We start from the raw sequence: 25,025 nt of genomic DNA on the forward strand, positions 1-25,025 counted from the left end.
CAGTCGGGAATCCGTACCACAAAGTCCGAAACAACTAAACAAAGTACTGCGACCAGGCATCTTGCACACTAGCCGAGTTTCACAAACTTCAAGGGTTACGGGATTTACCAAGTCCCAGCAAAGAACAAAACCCTCGGTTTTTGGCGGCTGCAGTCGTCAAACAACACAACGAAGTACCAAGAACTACAAATGCAATGGAACCATGCAACCACTAAGCAACCACAACCAAGAACTCTGGGAGCGACCCACAAATACTTAACTCAAAGATCGATGGCGTCACCAGGAAGGCCCGTCAATCATCTCGCTCTACTAAGGTCTACGCCAGGCGCCAAAACAGGTCTACAGTCAGGGCAGCAGTCCGTCACAGCCGTCAGGAGGCGGGAATCTTCGCGGGAAAAGTCTTCGGGCCACTTATTTCGACAACAGGATCGATGAAGCGGGGTGCACCTTCCCTCGGAGATTTCACACGAAGTTCCTCACGATCGTCGGGCTTGGACCGGTACCACTGATGCAGCCCCACGTTGGGCGCCAACTGAAGGACTGGGTTATTTAGAACCCAGCGGTGCCAGGGCACAACACCTGAAACCTTCGTGGGTAACCTGCTCCGGCGTACAAGTGACAGAGACACGGGACACTTCCTTCGACGTCAAAGATTCAAGGTTTATTTGCTGCAGGGAATACAGAAATCACGACAAGTACAACTCGTGCAACTTGGGGAGACTGCTTCAAATTGGTTCTGTGGATCGCTCCTTTTATACACAATCTACCCATAGAGTTACATTGAACACAAAAGTTTATGACCCGGTTCCCACAATCATCCCCCAGAGGGGTCGTTTTGGTCACTTTAAGCCGCACAAGCTCCGGGACATAAGTGCGGAAACATTTGGCGGTTCCCAACTGTAAAAACCCATCTTCCCTCCATTAGTGCATTCCAATCAGTAATAAAACAGATCGAAATAGGAACAAGAACAGGTGCAGAGGAAGAGGGAAACAGTGGGGAGATCGGAAAGGGTGTAAAGGGGAGGTATCAGGAAACACGGGATACAGGCATCAAAGGGACGTGCCTAATGAGATGCACGGCTGAGACAATAAGTCCGTGCGGCAAGATGAGCCTCGAGCGGCGCCATCTACTTTACAGTAGCATCCCCCTCGTCATAAAGACACTTACAAAGGACATGTGTCTTCCGCAAATATCTTGGGAGTCCCAGGGTCGCAAAGCGGACAACGTCCGTTCGCTGGCTACTTGAGGGCAAGAGACAAAATGGATGCCGCATCTAAGATGGAACCCGTGGGTACAGACAGAAATACCCACGTAACAGACGAACGGTTTAGGTTAGCACAGCGAAACTGCGTACACCCACTAAACTCGTCATTTGCGGTTCATAGATACCAGACTCGACTATATTCGTGCGAGTCAAAAGCACCACTTACAATTGTCACGGAACCTCAGATGTCTGGAGCCAGGAAGTCAATGAAATCCAAGGAGGGCAAATGAAAAAAGGGGCCAAGCACAAAATAATATAGTGCGGATTGCAACTACCATCAAACCTCCTGATAGGCTGGCGGAACCGCACCCCCAAGGTCCGACCGACCGGCGGAACAGTAGGTCCGGCCGGTGAGCGGAACCCAGCAGCAAACAGTCCGGCCAGCCCACGGAGCTTTGGAGAAGTCAGCCGGCACCAGGTAAATAGGGAACTCAAAAAAGGATGGAGTCTCCGAGGACGCCCTGAGGGGAATGGCAGCAGGCGGCTCCGAGAATCTTACAGGCAAGAAAGCGACTCCTGAAATAATCAGGAACCGACAGGGGATACTTGGGAAAGCCTCACCAGCACGGAAACACAGGGAATTTCCCAAAGCGCAGGAAAGACGGAGAGGACAGAAAGAGGATAACGCAGTGATGCGAAAGTGACGCAACAAAGAGTCGTGCACTAGAGCGCGAAGCACCGCACTAAGGAGAAGTCAGGCTTTTACTGTTGCCTGACCTTCTCACACATGTGTGATGCGAAGCGGCCATCTTTGTCACCAGACGGGAATTGGCAGGCGTGACACGCACGTCCGCTGCGCACCACTGCGCACCGCACTGCTGCGCAGCGTCCGCCATAAGAAGGGGGGTGGGAGGGAGGAGCAGCTGGGAGGGGGAGGGAGCCAATGGGGCCAGGGGGCGTGGCCGCAGCGGCGGGAACGAGAAGGAAGGGAAAAAACAAGCCTAAGGCAAGGCAACAAGGAAACAGCTGAAAACAGAGGCAATACGGTCACAAATGCAAGCGGTCACAGTACAACTAGGGCACAAATACAAGTGGTCACAAAAGGATATTGGAGGCACAAAACAAGTGGCAACAATATACCTAAGGCCCACTGGCCACCAGGAATGAGGCGGAGGTGGTAGCCTGCAGGTGGAGGCGGGTTTCGAACACCCACAGAAAGAGTCGGCAGCTGGAGCGGGAGCACAGGATCACAGGCGCAGTCAGGTGTAGCTTTGCGGCGTGGTGAGCGACCTGCCTGAAGACAGGGTCAAGGGTCAAACCAATATGTAAAGTTGAGTATTAAGGGGCCTATTCACAAACTCTATTCACAAGCTATATTTTATGTCACGTTTAGAAGTACTACATTAGTGCTACTCACATACTACAAAATGCTATTCAGTAACATACCTGCAGAGATCTAGGTCGCCGACTCTTGTTTCTATTTTGTGTGGAGATCTCCACCCTGATTGCGAAAATCTCCTCACACATACAGCTACATTTTAGTATAAATGTGGGAGGGACAGGGTGGAGTGACTGGAAAATGGGGAATACGTATTACCAAATGGGAGAAGTAAGGAGGGGTTAAGGGAGTGTTGTGGAGCGGTTTTACTTATTTCAGGCACTCCTGGAGCCTGTACATATGTACAGAGACCCTGGAGTGTAGTGTAGTTCCTATTTTCTCTATAGGCCCTGCGCATTGGAATAACATAAACAATAGTATGGACATAGAAGTGCGTCTTCCAGGTCTCTACTGACTATGCTAAACTTAATTGGGTTTGTTACCAACTAGCTCAGAGGTCACTGGAAACTTTCTTGACTGAATAGGAAGTGATCAGCTTCCCTGGTACAGACAAGAAGGGATTCAGTTTTCCAACAACCGCATAAACATGACAACTTTGCTCCTTAGAATAAGAGTCAATCTCTAGAGTCGTGTGAAACAATAGACAGTTATTTTACTCAGTCAGTTGTGCAGATTACTTTCACCAAGATGCAGAGAATAGAGAGACGGGCGTTTTCAATAAAAAGGTATTATTTATTGAACAGTCTCATACAAGAGAAATGAATTACCACAATTGCCAGACTAGTTATTAAAAAAAGTGCGTACAGTAAAATGAGGATTGCGAAATAATACAGTAAAAGCATTGATATGGTTTCTTAGCCATACAATGGTTAAAATGAATAAAATATATACATTCATATATACATTAGGCTAACATACTCAACTGGTGCTTCTAACTACGCCTACCCCAGTGTACCTGACCTAAGCCTAATACTTGGGAGGGAGTAAGGAAGTAGCAGTTTTAGTTAAGTTGGTTTTGCCAAGGTTTGCTTCAAGAATTCTCTCTAAGGGTTTAGTCAACACCATACCTCTGGAATAGAATGTTGGAGGTCTTGTATCTCCTTCCAGGACTCGATATCCCAGTCACTCGCAAGAGTAGGCTGGAAACGCCGGAGCTGGATTTTCTCGGCAGGAGAAAAGACAGCGTCTCTCTCAGCGCGTCGAAGAGGAGGAGGGGCAGCGTCTGTGGGCAGCTTGCATCTGCTGGGCTCTGTAAGGGACAGCTGTTTTGCTCCTGTATTCACCACACCATCGCTATCATCGATGTCGTTGAGGCAGCGTTTGCTTAAGGCAATGTTGGTAATATTTATACCTGAAAGGTGCCTTGTTTGACGTAAGTTTTTGGACATAAGACGTCAATAAAGATGTCACTAGGAAGTGATCGTCTCTCAGTGCTCATTAGAGTTCTATTACTAATCAAAACATAGCAAGCGGGGCTTTCCCAGGTTACTGAGTTTTATCTTGTTGAAGAACTCGGAGTGTAATCTAGGAATCTTAGATAGTGGCTTCTACTGTGTCATTTGCTCTAATGAGCTGCAGAGGAAGAGATTCTGAAATGTGGCTCTGATCGTATTAGGCCAGAAACGAGTTTCTGAAATATCACTCTTGATCGTTTATGCCATTATAGGGGAATAAATGGATTATAGCCGTATAGGGGCATAAGGTCACAGTATTGATCGGGGTCCTAGATTAGAACGCGACACCCACTCCACGAATTTAAGTCCATCAAATTACTAAAAACTATAGCAATAAGATGCATGTGTAACATTACCCACCCCAAAATACATATTCGCATTTGAAATGACGTATTTGAAATACATGGTAATATTAGTACTGTACGTCTTTAAGCATAGAAATCATTCAAAATTATAGCATATGTAATCAGTGAACGATTTAGCGAAAAAATTACACATGAAATATCTCTTTATACAGAAAAGAAGGGCGAGATAATTTCATCACATATAAATGCATTGCTGTAATATGTGTTAGAGGCTGATGTAGAGTTATTATGTCTCTAGAAGTACCTAAAAATAGAAGTTTCTGTTCTTTATGAATAGGTCTACTTTAAGCAAAGAATTTCGTGCCAGAAAAAGGTAAATATTTTTGAAAAAGTGTTCAATTAAAAAAAAAAAATTCTTGGTGAACGGGGGAATAGAGTTCCAACGCTTTTCAGCAGTTTTTGTTGATCAAAACTGAAGGCCGAATTCAGAGTTCATGGGAACGCTGTGTGTCGGAATGCTTTTGAAAAGTAATTGTTTCTGTTCAAGGGAAAAACTTCATATCAGACAGGCTCTCAAAAAATTGGTCTACAAAATCAGGTGACAGTTCGACCAAGTTCGATAGTGCTGTAACTTGACAGGTGTGAGAATGATTGCTATCATCAAAGTCTGGATCAGCAATGCTCACAGAAGGTCGTACCTGGGTGATGTTGCTTTTATTTCTCGCTCCACTGTTACCACCTACTCGTAGCACAGGAGTCTCAACGAATGCCGTCATCAGGATTGGTAGCCGCTGGGGACAACACAATGCGTGAGCCGTTACAGGACTTAGCAAAGTATCGATATCCATTGGAACTGCTGATGGAAGTGCAAGACAGGTGTCCAACACGCACTCATCTCCGCATAGCATACATCGAAGCACAGGTAAGATGCAGGTCTGCCATATAGGTCTGAATGAAAGAAACCAGGTCATGTTCAGATCTCTCAGTCTGGCCAATCTAAGGACTCTAGTTATTCTGTCCCGGTAGCGTATTGCTAGGATCGTTTCCTCCATTCCTGCCGGAGTCATGTCTGAGTTTTGGCTTGCCATATCGGAGCAGGAGGGTCAAAAATAAAATGCCTGCTACAAGTGCCAAAGACTGAATGGACAAAATTGGGAATGATTCTCAGAATTGCTTTGAATGGTGTTAACAGTCCCGTAAAAATGGTTTTAAATACGCCTGGGATGCCTATTGCACTAGACATGTTAAGGATTTGGCTAAGAATTTCTGAGAAATGCACCGGGCAATTTGTTGATAAAAGGTCATGAATCTCTGATGTTGTCCTTGCAACTAGGAGATCATACGTCTCTTTTGATGACGTGATGGGCACTCTTGTCTGCAAAAGCACAGACTTCATTCTGCTTAAAGTATCAATTCGTATAGAAGAGAAATTCAAACTAGGCCATATGGGAGTCTCAGTGTCTCCAGGGCTGTTTGGAAACAATGCTTGCATACAGCATTTGACCATGGAAGTTACGCTTACGAGATATGCTTTCCCTGGCAAAAGGCCACAACAGTTGTGATCCGTTATCAGAATGTAACTCCCATTCGAGAGCTGCTTAAAGAAAGGCTCTATCTGCGTTGCAGGTGTGACATGTTGGTGGCATGAAAGGTTGTTTGAGTTTCCTTCACAGGCTCCGTGTAAATTAATACTCTGGCACAAAAGTATACCGCTTAGTGAATGTTTGCAGTTTTCACCACTAAGAAATACATTTTTGTTGCTGTCACTGTAGCATGTGCGTGTATATGGTAATTTCCATGTTGACTTAATGTATCCTTTACCCAATCGTTCATACTGGCCAGTAGGTATGTATTCAAGGCAATTTTTTAATCGGAAAGTTGTTATCGGAATTGTGATAATCCTGTGTATTATCCATTCAATGACAGGACTTTCTGACATTGTCAAAGGTAATCTCTCAAGTTTTTCGATGCTCAGGATTGTATAGTCTGCTCCTTTCTGTGCCAAGCTGATTTGTTTATCAGTAAGGTTAAAGATGGAAAACAATGACGTTGTGTTGATTAAACGCCAAGGCACATAGCCTGAACGAAGATTTTGCAGCGTCCAGCCTAACTGTACAATAGAACGCAATTGTGACTGGCCATGCTGTAACATTAGCAAGTCTTTGTCTATTATATCTATGGCAGATGATACAATATTGTCCAACGAATATATTCTGGAGGACAGAGTCATTAACCCATTGTCCACTACAGAAAGTGATTTTTCCAAATTAATACGATCAATTTCTCGTATTTTTTCAGCTGTTTCAATTTGTGTGACTTTCCAAGCCTCGTTGTAAGCCGCATATATACTGGTCGCTATGAAACGCTTTTGACGCTGTTTGCGTGGTCCCAGAATAAAATCGCGCAAATCAGCACCATCTTTAAGTAAAGATAAGTGTTGCTTAATTTCAGCCAGTGTGGATGATTCTAGCCATTCAAGGCAGAGTTTCCCTACAATGTATGTTGTTACTATCCCTGGATGTTGTCTCTGGGAGTATCTAGGGTCTGGTCTGGTCATTGCTAACCCCTGTGTTTTATTCAGGAATCTATCTTGACAGTTGTTTGTGTCAGTAGGCCAGATTAACCACTTTTTCCAATCAGGATGTGTTCTGTTTAGATGTAAAATTTTAGATATGTCTATCTCAATATCTGTTGTTGCATTATCATGTATTGGCTTTGGAATAGACGGTTTGTTAAGGTCTTTAATCTTAGCTAGGCCAAGACAGGTTGTTTGGTGAATTGTGTCATTTAAAAACAGCATTTGTTCTGGGATCATGCAGGCTCGAAATAATGCTTCTAGGCCTTGTACCTGCCACTCTTTTGTACCCCAGATGGTTTTTGTTTCAATGTTATTTTTCCAATAATCAAAACCAAATATCATCATTTTTTTCATAAAATGCTTCTGAATATATCAATTTAGTATTTGTCAGCATTGTTTTCAACCCTGTTTTATCTAACAGTTTATAATAATACGTTTCTGCATCACTCGTGTTAAACCCTGAGAAGTACTGAAATTTCTCATAGAATGTTTTCAAACTGCTTTTAGGTGGAGTAGCACAATGTTCCAATTGGTTATATTTACAAACATTTCTAGGTTGTGCATATTTATGCAAGTAATGATCACCATAATGCGTGAAGCAGTACATCTGTTCATAACTAGACGAACCTTGTAAATAATCATGTTCTGTAAATCTTGCTGACAACACTAAATCAGACATCATATTATTAATACTTTCAATATCCCAATCATCAGAAAATGTACTTGGTTTTACAAAGTCACTTAATGAAACCTTGAACTGGTGAGGATTTTTAAGGATTTCGACCGGACTATATATTTCATAGTCAGTTTTGTCCCATACTACCCCACCGGGTATTGGAATGGCTGTGACATTTACAGTTGATAGTTCTCTTTTCTTCACGTGGGATGATCTGTGTGGTTTTAGGACTAAGTTGATGTTCTGACTTGCTGTGTCCATTGTATTGTAATAAACCTTCCTAAAATTAAAACTAAAATTAGGCATAGTAGGAGTATGAATACCCCTGAAATAATCCAATGTTCAATCAATGGTGCATCCAGATATACTTCTTTGATTTGACGAAAGAGTTCTGTTGCTTTTTCTTTAAAAAGTCTTTGTTTCCGGCATCAATTCGGGGTCGTTTTGATCTTCAGAAAAGTTATCGAAATTGATGAAGTAGCCAGAGGCAGTTCTGTCAATTGCTGGGATTGTTCTCTCAACTTGTCTTTCGGTAGCACATTCTGATGCCACATCATTGTAGACTGGTGTTTCATGACAAACTGTTTCAATCTGTGTTTCAAGAGGCACGAGTTCCATGGCATTATTGCATAGTCCCTCTCTGTGCACTGCAGGCTTATTGAATGTGATTAGTCTTTCAGTTTGAACCTCTTGAATTGTTGCAAGTTTGGGTATTCTGTTGTTTCTTGTTAGTCCACTGGGCCTACTGTTGATTATAGGCCACATACTTGTGGTTTTACCAGGTCGATTGATACAACTCTGTTCTCCTTTTTACCAGCAAGGGGCGGTAGTACTACTGCTCTTGTTCCGTTGATTGCTAAGACAGGTACTGCTTTTCTGTAAGAAGGCCCAAATTCCTTCTTCACCGCTATTTTTTCTCTGACTAGATCCCCAATCTTTGGAATCCAGACAGGCCTTGCTGGGGCTGGAGGTGCCTCGTAAGTGGTAGCTGGCTGTTGCTTTAACTTTAAGTTGCTTAAGGATTTTCTGTTTCATTCAAGTCCTGTAAAACAGCCAAACTGCCTCTGATGTCAAAGTCTGTATTCTTATCTTTTACCACTGATACCTGACTATCTAAGTCCTGAATGTACATTCTAGTTCCGAACAATAGTTCGTATGGGCTGAAACCTTTTAGAGAATTTCTTGGCAAATTGTTAAGACTTAACTGGACACTTATTAAATGTTTGACCCACCCATCACCCGAACCTAATACCTTCGCTGTTATAGATTGCTTTATGTCCCGGTTTTTTCTTTCTACCACACTGTTCCCTTCGGGGTGTGACGGACAAGAATACCGCAAGCCAACGCCCATGCTGGCCATGGCCTCCTTATAAGCTCGAGAGCTGAAAGCAGGACCCTGGTCAGAATGGAACATGGCAATTGCATATGTGCCGATAAAGACTCGCAGATCTTTTATAACCGTTCTGGCGTCAGCCGAGCGCTGGGGCCACATCCATATGAATCTCGTACAGGAATCCACTGCGACCATGATATATTTATAGTTGCCGTCCCTTTGTAGGGGACCACAGTGGTCCAGGTAAACACATGCAAATGGTTTATCTGAGATGAGAAGGGGTGTCTGCGCTGGTCGTTTTACTGTTGATACTTTCATTCTTTGGCATATTTCGCATTCTAATACATACTTCTTAGTATGTATTCTCTTGCGAGGCCACCAATATCTCTGTTTTAATAGTGATATTGTTGCGGAAACGCCAGTGTGTGCAGAAGCAAGCCCTTCGTGTGCCGCTTTGATTAGTCCTAACCTGTGTTCCATGTTTGGAATTACTCTATCCCCCACTCCAGGGATTCGAGCAAAAGGAACATTATTCGTATCTGTTATATATAAGTACTTTTCTGGAAAGCCTTTTGGGAGTGTTTTCTTATCATCTTTTACTGACGCACTGACAGCTTGTAGAATGTCGCTGTCTATTTTTGTTTGTGACCGAGTAATCGCAGCTACGGAAGCCGTTTGCACAGCTGCCTTCGTGGCTTCATCAGCCAATGAATTCCCTGCAACGTGAACGCCATCACGTTGATGACTCAGAGTGTGTATCACGTGAGTCTTTTGTAGTTCTTTCTGTAAAAGAACTACTTGTTCCCAAAGCATTTTATGCTTGATTGTGCCACCTTTTGCATCTTTGAAACCATTTTCCACCCAATTCTGCAAATATTCATTATAAGATTGTACGCAATAATATGAATCGCACACTATTAGTGTGGGGAATTCGCGATCGGTATTTTCTAGCGCATCTTAAATGCTACCAATTCAGCTCGTTGAGCTGAACAATCTCCTAGAGATTGTGTTTTAGTGACCATTGGTCTAAATTTTCCTTTGTGCCAACGACCTTTAACATTCGCGCACGCAACTGTGTCTGGGGCAGACGCGTAGCAGTTGAAGGCTTAATCTGCTGGCAAATGTCACATTGAAGGACATAATCACGCATCTGTTTGTACAGTCCCCGCCACCAGAAACGTTGTTGTAACTGAGCCACAGTAGCCGAAACGCCCGCATGCGCAGACGCAACACCTTCATGGGCTGCGGTAATCAGTGTGGGCCTGCGGGCGCGTTGGGAATCAACCTTTCACCAACGTCAGTTATTTTCACATAAGGAACTTTATCAGCAGGACTTAAGTGGTAGGAATACTTCGACGGGAACCCCCTAGGATATTTACTTCCCTTCTCAGTTGCAGCAACAGCTGCCAAGATATCATCATCGATCTTATTTTTGGAACGTGTAACTGCTGCAACCAAATATGTCGATACTGCTGATTTTGCGGCCTCATCAGCCAACGAATTGCCAACAGTGTAGACCCCTAAGTGCAGATGACCGAGAGTGTGAATTACAAACATGAGTGGCAACTGTTCTTTAAGCCCAGCCACTCGGACCCAGATCATTTTATGTTTTATTGTGCTACCCTTGGAATCACAAATATCATTCTGAATCCAAAAGAACAGGTTTTCATTGTAAGACTGGACACAGTAGTAAGAATCACTCACAATAAGAGTTGTCACACTAGGATTAGCGTACTCCAATGCAAGCATCAGAGCACGGAGCTCTGCCAATTGTGCGGTGCAGTCCCCAAGAGTCTGCGTGTGCACGACTCTGGACTTGAACTCATCATTCACCATGGCACCTACCAAAATGGCGCAAGTGGAAACGTATGCGTGCTTAGACCCATGCGCAACTTGCGCTGAACCATCAGTGTATATGATGCAATGGGAATCCTCCAAAGGCCGCATAGCCAAAGGCGCAGGATGAACAAATTCATACTGCAAAAACTCCTGCGACTGTAAGGAGGCATCAAAAATAAACGTGGCATCCGGAGATGTCAATGATGCAGCCCATTGTATCCACCGTGGGTGCAAAGCTTTAGAATTAGGTACACTGGCCTTCGTCACTGCCTCTAGTGCAGGATACGGGGTAACAACCAACATGCATTTTCCCTGCGACAGTCAACGGAACGATTTAAGAATCGCCATTTGCATTGATGTTAAAACTTTTTCCACATAGGAAAACCGCATTTCAGCCGAAGTGTACAAGTCTGACTTGTAAGCAATAGGTACTGTGTGTTCTTCTTTAAAATTAAGGGACGTGAAACCCACCGCCTCATGGATGATTCTTATCACCAGGTTGGTGTGGTTATCATGAGTCAGTAAGAATTTAGATTCTTAAAGATCAGCCTGCAAAGATTGCAAAATAGCTGAATGTTTTGGCAGCCAGCAAGATTTGGTAAAAGTAGGTTGTATCAAAGCATACAGAGGCTTGATACGCTGGGCATATTCGGGAATATAAGTACGCCTGAAATTAAAAAATCCCAGCAAGGACTGTAATTTTCTCAGAGTTGTAGGAGCGCGCAATTGTGTGCATTTCTCCAAGAAGTGAGGAGCTAATCCTCTACCTTCATTGTTGAGCTCGTAGCCCAGGAACAACACTGTGTACTCTGCAATGTGAGACTTCGCAAAGTTGAACTTGTAACCAAAGTCCGCAAAGTTACAAATTATGCGATCAATGCGACACAGATGCGCCCGAAGCTCGTCGTCTGTGAGATATATGTTATCCACAAACGAGCACGCATCTGTGACAATACGGGCAGCAAACACGCCTGGACTATTTTATAGCCCATAGGCAAACGTTTATACTAGCCTTCTTTGCCGCCACAGGTAAAACTGGTCCACTGGGAACTCAGTCGGTCCAAATTGTGGGCAAAAAAAACGTTGGAAATGTCAAGTGTCGTTTTAAACCGTTTTCGCACAGGACCATCCACAAGAGCAGAGCCGTGGGTATTCTGTACTGCTCAGGTACGGCAATGCGAGTTCAAATGCCGGTAATCCAATACCAAATGGTACGAGCCGTCTGGCTTGGTCACAGTAAAAGAGGGTAATTCATCGGTGACACACAAGTTTCACCTTGATATTCCAATTGTTCAAGGATTTCCGCGACGGAAGCCTTAGCTTCACGTCCGATGGGATATTGAGGTTGAGGCTGTGGCATAGACCGCAAAGGAATCTCGTGGTGTGGGGAAACCACAGTGTGTACGGTACAAAGTCGGCGCACAAGCCTTAGCCCACTCTTCAGCAAAATTCAGTGCATGCTCTTTCGAGACTGTGCGCGCGAAACTAGGGAGGATTACCTCCTCCCCTCTCAGAGCCGCGAGCACAAAAGGTGGGGGCCAGTCAGCCTCCGCTAACAAAATGTCATAGGTAGTTGTAAGATTTTCCCAAAATACCCCTTTGATGGGACGCTGTATGTCACCTTCAATTAAAAGGACTATCTCATAAAGTCTATCAGGGGAGCTACTATGGTATCAGCTCTCTACACAACATATCAGTCAGTCGCTGTCACCTTGAGTAGTGGACGCAGGGCCTCCCGCACTATGGTAATCTCCGCCACGCTGTCCAACAAAGTCAGCGCCCATGTCTGATTCCGAAGCTGCGTTCTCTCTATCTGTGGCATATCTCGCTGTTAAAGCAGCAACTTTCTTTTACTGAAACTGGGGTATTTTCGGTGTAGAATCGTCCTGCATGCCTTTACTCTCTTTCGGGCGGGGCTGGTAGCGTCCCTGCTGGCCACCCCAACCTCTGTCGCCTCCTCCACCACCGGTCGATGAGGCCAATGAGTCATGAAAAGAACGAGGAGAGCGTTGTTCAGAAACCTGAAAACGATCAGGTGATTTTATCGCTGCGCGATCGCGCAAGTCATAAACACGTTCTGTGGGCGCAGGCAATGGAGATGCAGGACGTGACTACTGTTTCTGCTGTTGTTTTTTACCCTGTTTCTGTTTTTTCAGCCAATTTTGCATCTTAGCCTTGGGCTGGTTGTCCGTTTCAGACTTCTGCCCTTGGGGTTGGTTTTTCTCTTTTGTAGAGAAAGGCTTGACACCCAAACTATTACGACCTACGGTCTTATAAGCCGCCATAATAATTCTTGGTAACTGACGGGGTTTATCGGCATCAGGAACAGCCTGCAAAGCATTAGACACCTAAAAGCTCACCACATCTCCCTTGACATTTGCAAGCATGAGATCGGAAACTACGTCAAAACTGGTACTGGGCTTTGTTGGAGGATGAAAGGTTGCTGGCTTCTGAAATCCAGCCTCTATGGGGGATTAGCCTTGGCTCGGGTATACATTGTTTAGACGATCTTTGGAGGGATTCTTTTATTATGCTGCAGTCTGTAGTAAAACCAGACCTTCTTAAGAGAAATCACCTTTTCACAATATACACGGTTTATTGCACCCCAGGGAAATTAGTCAAGATGTTGGGATCAGTGTACCACTGCCCCAGATGTAACCACTTGGCTGCAGATGATCTCCACATGTTTTTGGAGTGCCCAAAGATCACCAGTTATTGGTTCGAGGTAAAAAGGTTTATTAAAGACGTTCTCCAACAACAGGTGGAGATCAATCCCAGGACAATCTTTTTCGGCCTTACCCCAGACTATTCTCTAAGAGGTCCAGCATCCAAATTCATTTTCTATGTGGTTATCCTGGCCAGGAGAGAGATTTGTAGATCATGGAAATCTCCAAACCTCCCGACGTTTGCAGAGTGTCTGTCACATATAATATTTACTAGCCAGTCAGACATGGAGTGTGACAATACTAGTTTCAATAATCTCTGGTCGGCCTTGGTGGCTTGGCAGGATAAGTAAAGTGGTCCCATGATTTAACCTGGGTACTGTTGGCTCTTTGTTCTTCTTGGTAACACATGGCTTTGGAGTCATGGTGAAAAGGAGTGCACAAAGGAAACAGTTAAGACTTGAGGGTACCTCTTCTTATTATCATTACTAGCCCAACACATGGCGGCAATGAATTAGCCAGATGAGAAGAGAAAGAGGACGCCCTTCAAGAATGCCCAATATAGTGTATGAGGACAAACTAAAAAAAAAAAGGTGGTTGTACCGGACTTTGACGGTCTAGCCCAGGCGGCTGTTGCTGCCTCTTTTGACGTAGATGAACATTGCAATGCTTTACAGAATCTACAAGAGACCAGAGACAGTCTTGCAAAGGAACATTTGCCCTCCACCTCGGATGATGCGTTGCAGATCCCGGTAGTTGGCTAGATACCCCAAGTTGGAGAACTGGTTCGAGAGAAGATCGAAAACAAGAAAGAGTTTGGTCCCTCTTATCGAGCTCCGGTTCCAGTGCTTGGTGTGAAGGGCACTTGAACAGTCATTTTACCACCACTTCCAGGTCGTAAGGAGAACAGGTATATCTCCATTGACAATGTCAAGATACTCAGAGTGGACGATTCTTCTTAGTATGATACCGGCGGTCTTATGTCCTTCGATTTTGAGAAACTCTGTTTTGGCCCCGGTTTCTAATCCAGTGCCTGATGTTGCCCTTGGGATGCCTGCAATTTCAAGTCCTTTATTGAGCACACTGCCTGGTGCTCATCTTGATAAAACAGACTACACTTATCCAACTGACTTATCGATGTCTGTTTTTTTGTGGTTACAGAATCCAGATTTTCACTTGAGACTGATTCCCACATATCTAGGAAGCCTTCAAGGATTTCGGTATATGTAACCTTGTTTAAGAAGCATGTTTTGATTTCCCCTTGGACCTATATTTGGCTGGTGCTTTTTTCGATTTACCTTTTTATATCAATTGGTTTTGTGTGGTTTTTTTCCGTCTCGTCAATAGACACTATGTCGAGGAGAGAACATGCATTGGACATATCAATGGAACACTGGCTCCCCAATCCTCATCACATAGATTGAAGAGAGACTTGGCCTGTCTTAGAAGGGATTGTATGGGATGCTGTTTGATTTCAAATTCATGTGCCTACTGAGGTTATAAATGTCCCTAATGTGCTTAGAGTTTCTATAGGGGATGTAGTAAAACAAAATATACGTTCTGATGATTGGGATGTTCAGGCCATAGAATCATTGTTTTCTGATTTGAAATATTATGCCGCCTTTGATGCTGAAGATTTGTATTTGGAGTCTGCTAATTTTGGTGATTTGTATTGTTACCAACATTTTGGCAATCACTACCTGCATAAAACTAATACCAGGAGGAACCCTGTTAATTATACACAATGGGAACATTGTCCAGCTCCTATACAAGGCAGTTCTGCTTCCTTTTTTAAAAGGTTCACTTATTTTACCGATTTTAATCAGTCTAATCGCAATGCATTTTATTTTAAAATGACTGAAAAGTCCACATCCAAAGTTAGACTTACCGATACTAAATTGTTGTATTCAAAGTCCTTTCTAGACCAGTTGGCTGTTGGAGGCTACGAATTGTGGAAGGATACCATTGACCTTAAATCAGTTTGGGGTTCTAAAAGCTGGCAAGTGCAAGGCACCGAGACTTTGCACCGTGCATGCCTCATCCCGAACCATATGTTGTTTTTGATCCCAAAGGCTGGTTGCTCTGGCACAGAAGTGCTGATTCTTGCCAGCATCGTTTTCTGGGTTCGACGGAAGGTTTTACACAGGTCGGAGTGGATCCCCGTTTTGAAAGTGGCCATTCTGTGACTACCTATTCTGTATGCAAATTATGTCAGAATCGGCTCAGACATTCTACCCTGGCATCGGTTAAGCTACATTTGTCTAAACTGACTGACAGCGTTGGTCTGAATGACTTTATAAAAGGCCCGGCTAACGGCAGATCCAAAAAGATGGATATATGCTGTTTATAATGAGTTCTGGAAAACATCCCAGATTGAGGCGGCTACCCGCCTTAGAGCTATAGATCTAGAAAAAGTGCTAGCAGTTGTTGACAATAGCATAAACACACTCTCTTCCCGCATTTACACATTAGACAATATTGTATCATCTGTAGTTGACATTGTGCAAGATGAAGTGTCTGTTCTGTATCATGGTCAAAATCAATTGTGTTCCATTATGCAGTTTGCATGGACCATGCAGAACCTTAAGGCTGGCAAAGTACCATGGCATTACATGAATACGTCATCTTTGTTCTTATATCCATGAAGCTTGGTTGCTTCTGTTAACCTATAGATGCCTTAGAGAGGGTAAAGAGGTTTATTTGAATGGTGAAGAATGCACTGAAACACCAGACCACTCATTGATTTGTAGATATATACAATTACATGGTTCTTGTAATCAGAATCAGCCTAATTTAGCCTGTGTTTTGAAAGGTACACCTGTGCCTGCTATCGTTCCCACATTCACATTACTGGCAAATGGGAGTTATTTACTTTTAAACAACGAAGATTGTTGTGGGTTAATAAAAGGAATTGCTTATGTCGTTACCGTCATTGAGCGGGTGGTTTGTTGCAAATATGTAATGTATCCTCCCCTGCATGGGAAGCTTGATGTTTCCATCTGGCCTAAGATTCCGACCTTGAAAGCAGAGTTCAATAAGATGAGTCGCATAAGAGATCTATTGTCCCAGAAAGAAGTTGTCCTTACATCTGCTCGTGAAACATTCGTCCTTCACATGGCTAACACCCGCACAGAAGTGCATGCTTTGTTGAATACTGATTTGCCCTTGCATTTCGGTGAGTTAATTCACACTATCTTCAATGCATCCTCCACAACTGGGCTGGCTCACTTTTTCAAAGTTGTAAGCAGTGGCCTGGCCACTTCGTTTCAAACTATATTTGGTGTCTTTCCAGCTTTTTTCTATTCTATTTTTTCCAGCCTGATTGGTGATATTCCTTTGCTACTGACTCTGGCTGCAGGCGTGCTTTTGCTGTTTTGCTTATTTCAAAATGGATGCACATCCTGTATTACAAGAAGAACTGTCTCTGCTGGGGCTGCTTCGCGCCCGAATGCTTGAGTACTATGGAGCGCTGCCTCTTGCTACATTGAGTGCAGTTTATGGGTTATTGTTTCGATTTTCCTACTTTACATGCGTCCAGCCTGTCTTTCATTGCGTGAGTTGCGACTTCGAATGGGCCCTGGATTTGTGTCTCTGCAATAAGGTGTCTCCCGATACGGATTATAATCAATTTATGAGCCCCTTAGTTGCTCATGAATTGCATTGTTCTGATGGAGGGATTATGGCCTTTGCAGCGATGCATGGAGTACTGGGTAGTTGGAATGTTTCTGCAGCGGCGCAAGATTTCTTGGCACGCAGCTTCATTGAAAACCCACCGAGTTGTCCTCTAATGGTGCTAGAGGCTCCGGTGATTGTTCTTTCCCTTTGTTAAATTGGATGGCCGGGTTATTTTCGGATGAGAACAATGACTTCCTATTGGAGGCTGTTGCTGCATATTTTGCATATACCTTATTGGGATGAATTATGTCTTCTCTCTCTCCTCTATGACCAACGCCACTAATTGGATATTAAAAAAAAAATGTGAACGTTTTCATTAACTTATGCCCAGACCTATTGACTTCACTATGTCCGATGGCTACATTTTTTTTTCCTCCCTCTTCGAAGGTTTTTTCTTTTCTTTCTAAAACCAAATTGGAGACTTGTGTTCATACTATTGTTGTTGAACTCTGCGTTCCTGAATTTGCCTCTTATCTTATCTTATCCGTGCTCGGATCAAGGGAGGGTGTCATGTAGAACGGCTTTGCCTTTACACTGTGTTAAGTTAGCATGAGCTTATTGGGAGTTTAAACGACATTTTACCTCTCTGCTGCTTTTGCCCACGGCACATATTGTTATTAATGCTTTTGAGCCTAGTAGAATATTTTGCTTCACACAGGAATAATATGTTTTCCTATAATATCAGCTTTGCTTAGTGAGCTATGTCTGTACAGTGAGTGCCGAAGCCTTCAAGGTTATTTCAACACAGCGGTTGTTTTTCGGTCTGATCAGCGCACGGCTCAGGCATAACACTTAGGCAGCTGTGGCCAACTCTGACTTTTGGCGCGTTTAATAATGCACTGCGCAGAGCATGCACACACTTGAATATCCGCATGCAGAGAGTTGGGGTAGAAGATGATGTGATCCCTTTCTACTAATACCAGAGGTATGGGGCTGCCCTGCTAAAACCCAAAGAGACCTTCTATAATATAATATAATATACTAGCAAGGGAGGGTAAGACTGAGGTTCTACTTAGACCTTTTCCCTTTAGCATTTTCACATGCTTTCACCCTTTGTATTTTATGGACTAGTAACTATGCTGATAACCTTGTTGCTTATAATATGTTTGCTTGCATTAGCCAAGATACTGTGCTTGAGAACACTGCATTAGAAATAAATTAGAAATAAATATTTCAAACTTGCACGTGTCATCATTTGCTCCTCGTTTTGGACTGATATGTTAGTATAACGAAAGAGTATTCATGTGTTCCACGTCCCTGAGGTGTTCTAAGTTCATGTTCTGGGTTGTCTAATCATTGGGGGTGTGTAAGAACCAATGAGACACTGATTGCTAGTCTGGTAGGGGATTTTGGATACTAAGGTGAGTTTTGGCTCACCCTAATTCGCTGAGGTTCCGAGTCTCTATGCACAGTTCTGTGTAGGAGCAAAATCCCTGCGACAGGGGCTGACGGTGAGCTTCTTTTTTGTGAGGCTACCTTAGCGGGGGCCAGTTTGATGGGTGCTCTCTCCAGCCATTCATGAAAGACCTCCGCCCAACTATCTATATCATATGGAATTTTGAGGGTGTACTATTAAGAGTTCTCGCGAATGCTTTGGCTGAGGTCCCCTTCCAGTTCCTTGTAATAGTCCAAGAGCTAGATGTTTTATTATTTCTAGCTGCGGGTGAGGATAAGAGGGAAAAGGCTACTGTGCTATGATCAGACCAACTGATAGCAATGTTTTTTTGATAGGCCAACCTAGTATTGTTAGTATAAAATACTGTTGAGTGTATGGCCTGCCATAGGATTGGGAGCAGATACCAAGTGTGACATTCCAAAATTCGCGAGAACCTCTACAAGGGAGCATGAGTCCTGATTATCTGACTCTTCAAGGTGAAAGTTAACTTCACCAGGGATGGTCAAACAATTATTAGCTCAAAAAGGTTCTAGAATGAGTTTAAGTTCCTAAGAAAGGGGGGTCTGGGACTTGGGGGTCTATAAATCAGCACACCTCCAAATGAATAGGTGGCTGATGAGATAAGCTTGAAGCGGAGAGCTTTGCATGTTTTTAAATTGTAACCAGATTACATCAGGCATTTATAATGTGATTAAACCACAATGGCCAGACCTCCACCCATCCGTCCAACCCTATCTACTCTCCGGATTGAGTTATTAGTCGGAATGGCATCCACTAAATCGGGTCCTGATGCTTCATTAGCCCAGGTTTCAGTAATAAGGACCCAGTCAAGTTCAAATGCTTCTAAAAAGACGGCAAACTCCAATTTGGGCTCTCACTTTGAGCCAATGCATACGTGTGTTCATATGTTACTTTCTTGGAAAGTGACTTTTTCTATAGAAATCACACATACCAGGACAGTTATCCAAGATTGTAGGCTGTACCGGCTTATCCTTCTTTTAACTTTTTAGGTCTTGTCTACTACAAAGCGCATGCACTGCCTGTTAATAGACATATTGTAGGCTTACTAAGAACATACATGGGCTTGGAGCCCCACTGTTGCTTACCATTGGTTGGCTTTCCTGTCATACTCATTTGCCTACTTCTTACTTGCGTACCAGCCAGCCATTCTTATGTTTGTCCCCGCACTGAGCATTGCCTCTTTGAAATCACTTTTGCTTGGCTGGCTTCTATGCGTTCACTCCTTGCTTTTCAAGCACTACTTTTTTCTTTTTGGTTAAGTACAGCAAGAGAGTGCACGTTTTTTTCTGCACTCTCACTCATTTACTTCTCTTCCCCTGCATTCCGTGTTGCTGCTCTCTGTTGTCCATGTACTTCTCTCCACGATCTCCATGTTGCATTTGTCCTCGTTATTCCCCCTTCTGCTTTCTCCCCCAAGGGCTTCTATCCTGCCCGGTCCACGTTGCTCTCTTGCCTGTTGCTTCTCCTCCCCACCCTCCATGCCCTCCTTTCTTGTCAGCTGCTTATCCTCCCCACCCATGTGCTTGCTGACCTGTATGGTTTTCTCTGCCAACTTCATCTTGCTCTCACCTGTTGCTCCCCCTCCCCACCCACATCCCTGCTTTGCCATATGCTTCTCCACTGCCTGCTCCAGGTGGCTCTCTCAACCCTTTCTTCTCCTCCCTCATCCAAGCACTCCCTGTTGATTCCGCCTCCTTCACCCCCAGGATTCTTCTTCCCCTCCCTTGTTGCTTCCATCCCACTCCTCCCACCATTGCTTCAATCACCTACTTTTTTTCCTTTTTAGTTACCGATCAGTAAGAAAACAGAAAAACGACACTGTGTCATTTTGTAGGCACAGGTGCGGTGCGTGCCTGCACCCACAAAATGAGATAGATATCAAAGCCTTTTTTTTTATTAAATCCTTTTGCCATCCTGCACAGCCTCTGGTAATCTGAGTAAGGAATGTTACTGTTAAGTAATTGGAACATTACCCCCTCACCCCTATTTTTTCCGACTACATAGTACATACAGAATCCAGGATATACCAAAGATCACAACTTGATCCAAAAAAGGAAGACGCCACAATTATTGCAATGCAACTTATCTATTTCAATAATCAAGCAAAATACGACAAAAGAAAGTTTAGACGGATCCAACAGCAACAACACACTGTTTGCAAATTCTAAGGCTTTTAGATTTCCTACATCCAGTCTATAATGGGGAATGAATATAGAAGAATTAACACAGGTAGCAGCTCAACAAATGTCCTGAAGATTGGCTCCCCATACATCCGCTGATAAAACTGCCATCTGCCAGGTTTAATCGACCTTGAATAGTAGCAGGTGATAGATATCCCTCAGCTTCATGGCAGAAATAAATCATTTAATTCAGTGACTTAAACTGGCAAGAGGATTTCAGCCCCTTCCTGAAGACCCAAAATTCACAGAGAGACGGTCTAAAAGTCTATAGTCAGTTTTTTTACGTTTTCAAGACTTTATTTGGGAAGAACAAACATCACAAGTTATGCATTTGGAAGACACAGTAGTATAGAATAGCTAGAGCACGAGTACATGAACATTGCCACGCAACGCTAGCCAGTGGGGTTGCATTACACATATTTTAGTTTGCAGAACAATTCGAAATTTAGTGCATACAAAGTCATTGGCGCGAGCCAGTATAGCATCATGGCGGACAAGCGTCTACTGGCGTCCAGAATATCTTTAACGTAGCCCAACTAACAGGTCATGGGGTCTGGAACTAGGGTATCCGAGGTGATGTCACTCGCGATGCGGCATACGTCATGCCAGAAGGCCGTAATCTTAGGACACATCCAGTCTAGGTGTATAAATGTGGCATCGGGAGCAGCACACATCATGCAGGTAGACTCTGCAATCAGTTCCATTTTATGAAGCACAATGGGTGTGCGATATGGCCTGTGTAGATACTTCAAATGTATGAGGCGTAAATGTAATTCAGCGAAAGTTTTTGGGATTGATTGCAGCAATATGTCCATTGTGCAGGTGTAGGGACATCCCCAAGGTCAGACATCCAGGCTAGTTGCATCCGTTCAGTGTCGACTGGGGAAGCTGCAAGCATCAGAGCATAAAGTCTTGTGATCAGTTTAGTGTCAATATATTCTATTGCAGCACCATGGGCCGGGGGGGGTGGGAACTGAGGCATTATTATCTTTGCAGGTGGCGCGGATTTGAAAGTACAGCGGGTTATATAGGGGAGTAGTATTCTCCAGAAGAGTAAACAACTGATCTTTAGGGTAAAAATCTGCACTTGTAGTAATGCCAAGTGAATCAGCGCGTCACGCCATACCTGATGTCTGGAGTGGTGGAAATAATGGGTTGATCGCCAGCGCCACAGCTAGCGCAGAGAGTGTTGGGATCCCAGTGTGTGTGCGTATTCCCTCCCAGGCCCAGCGCATACATTCAGCAGTGTCAATTTTGCCCTTAGGGGCCGTATAGGGAAGGAATATGGCAGTCTGTATACGCCTCGGGTGGCAACGTCGGCTTCTACTGTGACGTGCGGGTGAAATGGCGGAGGATGTAGCCAAAAGTGGAGAAAGCTAGCCTGGGCCGAGTAAGCATAAAGCTTGAAGTCGTGGGCCCCCAGCCCACCGCGTGTGAAGCGCAGCGTTAGGGTGTCATATGCATTACGCGGTTGGCGGCTCGCCCAGTAAAGTGTAATCATGTTGGAGCGTATTCTCCAGAAAAATTGGGATGAAAGTGGCAGCGGAATGTTTAAAAACTAATACAAGAACTTGGGCAGGACTACCATCTTCGCGATGATGTTTCTTGTGGCATAGGATTGCGGTAGGGTTTTCCAGATCAGAATTCTGGACTCAAGCCAATTGATCGCTCTGCCATAGTTCTCTTTCCACAGCTCGTCAATTTTTCTAGTGAGCCAAATTCCCAGATATTTAACCTGGCTGGATGCCCATGTAATCAGAAATTCTGTATCAAAGGGGCGTGTTGCGTCAGTTAACGGAAGTAACATCGATTTCCCCCAGTATATCTGCACCCCAAAGCAAACGCCGAAGCGGATGACTTCTCTGGTCATAGGGCCTAGGTTCTCTTGGGGCTCTTGAATAAAAAGGGCGACATCATCCGCATGCATTGATGTGACTAGGCTGCGAGATTAGAAGCCAATGCCCCTTTGTGTGTGATGCTGCCTTAGCTGCGCCGCCAGTGGCTCCATCGCTATGGCAAAAAGCATGGGAGACAGAGGGTAATCCTGCCTGGTGCCATGGGAGATGTATATTGGTTCAGTCATTTTGCCATTTATACGGACATGTGCCTCCGGTAATGTATAAAGTAACTTTATTTTGTTAATGAAGAGGGAGCTGAGTCCCAGACGGGCCAGCAAGGAGAAAAGGAAGGGCCATTCAAGCAAGTCAAATGCCTTAGTGGTATCCAACAGGGCAGCCACTGCGGGCAGATTCGAGTTGATTTGGTGTATGATGGAGAAGATGGTACGTAGGTTATGAGAGGTGGCACGACCCGGTATAAAACCGGATTGATCTGGGCAAGCAATAAGCGACATGAGGGGGGGAGGAGGCGGTTGGCGAGCAGTTTCGCATATATTTTATTATCTGTATTGATTAATGAAAGCGAGTGTTACGATTCGCAAGAGTCAGGGGGTTTGCCAGGTTTAAGCAAAAGAGTGATTAGCGCCTTGCGTAGAGTGGTGGTAAAGTGACCTCCTTGACCAATATATAGATTGTGACTAGATGGGGAATGAGGACAGTAGCGTATTCCTTTATAAAGGCCACTGTTAACCTGTCCGCCCCGGGCACCTTCTTACTGGGAAGGCTAAAAATCATCTGGTCAATTTCCTCAAGAGTGAAGGGTTCATCTAGGTACTCTTCAGTCACATTACTAAGCCATAATAGCTCGATAGTATCAAAATATTGTGTGAAAACGTCCGGAAGAGTTTAGGTGCCGGCAGTATATAAGCTGGCGTAGAATTGTGAGATTCTGGTGAGTATATCCTGTGGGGTGACGATTCTGGTACCCTTTTCGTCCTGTAACTCTGTGATGTAGGTTGAGGCATGGGGCTTTCACAACAGGTGTGTAAGAGTTTTACCAGGGCGGTCATCCTCCCTGTAACCGGCGAGCTTGCATAGCATGGCATAAGTGTGCAAACTTGCGCTCAGCTTCGGACTGATATTCAGTTTAAAGTCTATAGTCAGTTGAATGAGAAATTATCATTTCAACAGCTCTAATAGCATTTGGAAGATGAGTTACTCTTCCTCCTTTGTGGAAGTATAGGAAAAAAGGATGACAAAGTACATTCCTGTTCTGTATGAAAGTTAGAAACTACCTTAAGTTAGAAATTAGGACCTAATCACAAAAAAAACTTATGTCAGAAAATACCTGAAGGTAAATGGTCGGGACAAGTAACACAGCCACCTCAGCAAGATTTAAGGCTTGATTACGAGTTTGCTACAAAAACAATATTGGGGAGTGAAAAGGTAGTATCCTGCGTGGACACTGGAGGTGGATACGTCCTCCTCTAAGAATCTGTAATCAAACAAAAGGACCCACCTCTAAGGAGGGTTCCCTTGATAGAGTGTCTTACTGTGTCAAGAAAGTGGGTTTCCTATCTTGGGTTGGATGCACATAGTGTTTCCTTAAATACCCCTCACACACCAAAAGGGCCCTTGGTGTCATGCTTCATCATAGGGGCCTTCCCGCCTCGCTGCGGGACGGGGCGTGCTACGAACTGCGACTACGTGGGAGCACTGATCTTACAGTACTATGTGTTGTGTGGGGGTAGTAAGAAGAAGGGTCTAGAGTGAATGCAAAAAGTGAATTTCAAAAAGGACTTGGGCTCATGGACTTAAGAAACTTTAATAGGTCATCGAGGCTGGACATGTTAAAAATGCTGGTTCTGAGTTATTCTACGTATAAAGTGTGGATACTCCTAGCAAGTCAACATGTTTTTTCTCATGCACCCCAAATCCTTTGTTTCGCCAACTTGAAACTGGGGGTCCCACCACCGCGGTCGGCTCATCGGAAAGCCAATTTGTAATATGGATAGTGGTGAAAGTCCTCGTACCACCCTATGGCAGCTGCTTTTCCACAGCAATGGCTCTTCCTTCAAGTTAACCTGTCCTTCCCCTCCTTAGGGAAACGTAAAGCTTCAATTGCTGCACACTAAACCTGAAGGGTAGTTATTCCTAACCCCAGATGAGAGCCATCTTGCAGGGATTCGAGAACACAGCCGGGTTCACAGGTACAGGGATCTCAAGCATGATTCTGACACTAGGAAACAAAATGAGACCACTTATCATCATAGGATTTCTTTGTAGAACTTCTCTGAGACTCCTAGATAGAAGCTACTAAAGAAGAAGAGAAACCTAATTTCTACAACTCTGGACTCCTCAAAGAACAAGCATGACTATCCAATGAATTAGATTTACCACTACATTGTCCACACCTCTGCTAAAAAACAATCCATGCTGGGACAAGGTAATCCTACAAGAAGGAGAGAGCAAACTTTTTTTGCTAGGTCACGTGATGTTTGAGGGACACAACTCAAGGACTGG

The sequence above is a fragment of the Lissotriton vulgaris genome, chromosome 2_2, assembly GCF_964263255.1.
Source record: "Lissotriton vulgaris chromosome 2_2, aLisVul1.2, whole genome shotgun sequence".
Classification (NCBI taxonomy): domain Eukaryota; kingdom Metazoa; phylum Chordata; class Amphibia; order Caudata; family Salamandridae; genus Lissotriton; species Lissotriton vulgaris.